Here is a 4735-nt window from a genome sequence, read left to right as displayed (position 1 = left end):
CTTTGAAAGCTAGTTACAGAAACCAGCCTCTTGAGAGAGTTAAGGGTTTGCCCTTGTAGCTGCCCTGAGCCCGTGGCCTCCTCACGCTCTCAGCCAAGTCAAAGCCCGGCGTACTCTGCATCCAGCTGGCCCTGACTTCTGCTGCAAGCTCTCCTGCCTTCTGCTACGGATTGGTGCCGAAACCTAGGAATTGGGGTAATTTCAAGGAGGGGCGTGGACCATGTCCATTTAATCTGAATTGACCTTGGAATCGTGGGGTCCACTGAGCCCGCTTCACCTCTCTCTCTTTCTAGCAACTCAAAGGACAAAATGAAGACCACGACAGAAGCACCAAAGAAACTGCAGGAAAAGAGAAGAAAAGGCCAGTCAAAAACCACGCACACATTGCACACATGGCCGTCCCTGGGGCATTTACACTTGTCCACGTAGGCTTAATCCCCTTGAGGGACCAGGGAAAAGGACCTCTCTGTAAACAAGGATCAAGGTCCGCTCCTTGCCAAGAGAAACGCTTTATGGGCCCATTCCGCACCTGCGGCTGAGAGACCACCCTTTAAGAAGGGTTGAGGTCTCTGTGGATTTCAGCTCTTTCGGACTTAGTCTTTAACATGCCCTGTGCCACTGACCTCTCCCTGTAAGAAGGGTGCAGGTCTCCCCTTTCTAGCTTGTCTTGGGCCGCTGGCACTTGCTGGGCAAAGAGACCACCCTCTACTGAGGGGATGGAGGTCTCTCCTTTTCAGTGCTCTTGGCTCTGGCCCATTGAAATGTCCCTGGCTTAAGGACCACCCTGTAAGGAGGGTTTGGGTCTCCTTCGCCAGGCTTATTTAGCCACAGGTCACCTTAACACGCCAGGCAAAAGACTGCCCTGTAACCAGGGTTTAAGGTCTTATCCCTCTCGTTCATAAACTAGCAGAGCCTTTTTGTGCTGTGGCCGAGCGACCCCCCTGTAAGAAGGGTTGAGGTCTCTCTGACTTTCTGCTATTTAGGACCTAGCCTTTAAAATGCCCTGTGCCATTGACCTCTCCCTGTAAGAAGGGTGCGGGTCTCCCCTTTCTAGCTTGTCTTGGGCCACTGGCACTTGCTGGGCAAAGAGACCACCCTCTACTGAGGGGATGGAGGTCTCTCCTTTTCAGTGCTCTTGGCAATGGCCCATTGAAATGCCCCTGGCTTAAGGACCACCCTGTAAGGAGGGTTTGGGTCTCCTTCGCCAGGCTTATTTAGGCACAGGTCACCTTAACACGCCAGGCAAAAGACTGCCCTGTAACCAGGGTTTAAGGTCTTATCCCTCTCGTTCTTAAACTAGGAGAGCCTCTTTGTGCCTGTGGCCGAGTGACCCCCCTGTAAGAAGGGTTGAGGTTCTACTTCTGTTAGTCGCAGGAAATTCCCCTAGAGTGATTTCTATTTGGCTTTTTTGGGCTTTGACGTGAAATCTTATTTGTGACCCGTGTAGTTCCTCTCCGGGTCACATGTAACCTGGTGTGGCGAAGGGGCGGCTGTAAGGGGATGGTGGAGGCCGTGAAAAATTCGACCCTTCTTTCCCAGAGAGCCAAGAAATCGTCCCAAATTCCGTATGTCACAAAGTCTGGAACTGAACAGGTGAGGAAGGGGGCTCCTTTCAGAGCCTCACTTCCATGCAATCCTTCCTCATTTCCTCTTGCCCTGCCCAACTGACACTGCCCAATCAACCTCAGCTTTGAGCCCTTGTTTGACTCGGCACAAGAAAGACATGGCTGCACGTATCATTGTTAGTGGTATAGATTCGGAGAGCTGTGTACGTTGTGTCCCATTTCCAGGCCTTTTGTTTCTCGGGTGATAGACCCAGGCTATTCCTAGGGCTGTGTTTGAAGTGATTGATGTGGCTGTCCTTTCGGAAATGTGCTGATGCTCAGCTGGGGTAGGTACGTGGCATGGTATTCAGAGCTTGCACGTGGGTGCACCTAACCCTACTAACAGGACTGTGTCACAAGTAAGGGGTGTCTTTTTTGGTCACGGTCAGGGGGCACAAAGTTGAAATTTTCTTGATGGGGTAGGAAGGTAAGTCGGGAAGGGTGTTGCCGAGGAATGGAGGATTTAATGGTAATGGGAGACTCAGCGGGATTCCTCCCTTACCTGTTCATTTCCAGATCTTTTCCCATTGGGGACTTTCCTCCCCTTCTTTAAAGGAGGACTATTTTTCTAAAGAAAGGGTGACCGCCCTATACTCAGGGATCAGGTCTGTTTCCCTTTTCTCCTCTCGGCATTGGCCCTCTTAATGCCAAAGTTACTGGCTGGGCAAAGAGACCCTCCTCTACCGAGGGAATGGAGGTCTCTCCTTTTCCGCGCTCTTGGCAATGGCCCATTGAAATGTCCCTGGCTTAAGGACCACCCTGTAAGGAGGGTTTGGGTCTCCTTCGCCATGCTTATGGCGCCACGGGTCACTTTGACACGCCAGGCAAAAGGACTGCCCTGTATCCAGGGTGTAAGGTCTTACCCCTCTCATTCTTGAACGAGGAGAGCTTTTTTGTGCCTGTGGCTGAGTGACCCCCCTGTAAGAAGGGTCGAGGTCACTCTGGCTTTCTATTATTTAGGACCCAGCCTTTGCAATGCCCTGTGCCATTGACCTCTCCCTGTAAGAAGGGTGCAGGTCTCCCATTTCTAGCTTGTCTTGGGCCGCTGGCACTTGCTGGGCAAAGAGACCACCCTCTACCGAGGGAATGGAGGTCTCTCCTTTTCCGCTCTCTTGGCAATGGCTCATTGAAATGTCCCTGGCTTAAGGACCACCCTGTAAGGAGGGTTTGGGTCTCCTTCGCCATGCTTTTGGCGCCACGGGTCACTTTGACACGCCAGGCAAAAGGACTGCCCTGTAACCAGGGTGTAAGGTCCTATTCCTCTCGTTCTTAAACTAGGAGCACCTCTTTGTGCCTGTGGCTGACTGACCCCCCCTTTAAGAAGGGTTGAGGTTCTACTTCTGTTAGTCACTGTAAATTGCACTAGAATGATTTCTACTTGGCTTTTCTGGGTTCTGAAGTGAAATCTCATTTGTGTCCCATGTGTTTCCTGTTCGGGTCACATGGAACCTGGGGTGGCGAAGGGGCGGCTGTAAGGGGATGGTGGAGGCCGTGAAAAATTCAACCCTTTCTTCAAAAAAGCCAAGAAATCACCAAAGTCCAAAGTGAGCTCCCTCTAACTAGGGTGTAGGTCTTTCCCTCACTTTCCCAAGATTACACTCCCCTTTGAAAGCTAGTTACAGAAACCAGCCTCTTGAGAGAGTTAAGGGTTTGCCCTTGTAGCTGCCCTGAGCCCGTGGCCTCCTCACGCTCTCAGCCAAGTCAAAGCCCGGCGTACTCTGCATCCAGCTGGCCCTGACTTCTGCTGCAAGCTCTCCTGCCTTCTGCTACGGATTGGTGCCGAAACCTAGGAATTGGGGTAATTTCAAGGAGGGGCGTGGACCATGTCCATTTAATCTGAATTGACCTTGGAATCGTGGGGTCCACTGAGCCCGCTTCACCTCTCTCTCTTTCTCTCTCTTTCTAGCAACTCAAAGGACAAAATGAAGACCACGACAGAAGCACCAAAGAAACTGCAGGAAAAGAGAAGAAAAGGCCAGTCAAAAACCACGCACACATTGCACACATGGCCGTCCCTGGGGCATTTACACTTGTCCACGTAGGCTTAATCCCCTTGAGGGACCAGGGAAAAGGACCTCTCTGTAAACAGGGATCAAGGTCCGCTCCTTGCCAAGAGAAACGCTTTATGGGCCCATTCCGCACCTGCGGCTGAGAGACCACCCTTTAAGAAGGGTTGAGGTCTCTGTGGATTTCAGCTCTTTCGGACTTAGTCTTTAACATGCCCTGTGCCACTGACCTCTCCCTGTAAGAAGGGTGCAGGTCTCCCCTTTCTAGCTTGTCTTGGGCCGCTGGCACTTGCTGGTCAAAGAGACCACCCTCTACTGAGGGGATGGAGGTCTCTCCTTTTCAGCGCTCTTGGCAATGGCCCATTGAAATGTCCCTGGCTTAAGGACCACCCTGTAAGGAGGGTTTGGGTCTCCTTCGCCAGGCTTATTTAGCCACAGGTCACCTTAACACGCCAGGCAAAAGACTGCCCTGTAACCAGGGTTTAAGGTCTTATCCCTCTCGTTCATAAACTAGCAGAGCCTTTTTGTGCTGTGGCCGAGCGACCCCCCTGTAAGAAGGGTTGAAGTCTCTCTGACTTTCTGCTATTTAGGACCTAGCCTTTAAAATGTCCTGTGCCATTGACCTCTCCCTGTAAGAAGGGTGCGGGTCTCCCCTTTCTAGCTTGTCTTGGGCCGCTGGCACTTGCTGTGCAAAGAGACCACCCTCTACTGAGGGGATGGAGGTCTCTCCTTTTCAGTGCTCTTGGCTCTGGCCCATTGAAATGCCCCTGGCTTAAGGACCACCCTGTAAGGAGGGTTTGGGTCTCCTTCGCCAGGCTTATTTAGCCACAGGTCACCTTAACACGCCAGGCAAAAGACTGCCCTGTAACCAGGGTTTAAGGTCTTATCCCTCTCGTTCTTAAACTAGGAGAGCCTCTTTGTGCCTGTGGCCGAGTGACCCCCCTGTAAGAAGGGTTGAGGTTCTACTTCTGTTAGTCGCAGGAAATTCCCCTAGAGTGATTTCTATTTGGCTTTTTTGGGCTTTGACGTGAAATCTTATTTGTGACCCGTGTAGTTCCTCTCCGGGTCACATGTAACCTGGTGTGGCGAAGGGGCGGCTGTAAGGGGATGGTGGAGGCCGTGAAA

General features: G+C 51.8%; 1 long non-coding RNA gene across 1 annotated transcript; it reads left to right on the top strand.

Moving 5' to 3' along the window:
- Nucleotides 1–6: 6 nt before the first annotated feature.
- On the top strand, nt 7–4138 carry LOC135980540 (uncharacterized). Its single transcript, XR_010597557.1, has 3 exons — nt 7–195; nt 294–3402; nt 3511–4138. It is a non-coding gene; the product is annotated as an uncharacterized LOC135980540 (long non-coding RNA).
- The last annotated feature ends 597 nt before the right edge of the window (nt 4139–4735 follow it).

Source organism: Chrysemys picta, unplaced genomic scaffold, assembly GCF_011386835.1.
Source record: "Chrysemys picta bellii isolate R12L10 unplaced genomic scaffold, ASM1138683v2 scaf4126, whole genome shotgun sequence".
NCBI classification, from domain to species: domain Eukaryota; kingdom Metazoa; phylum Chordata; order Testudines; family Emydidae; genus Chrysemys; species Chrysemys picta.
Note: the sequence above shows the minus strand (reverse complement) of the source record. Positions and strands in the feature narration are given on the sequence as shown.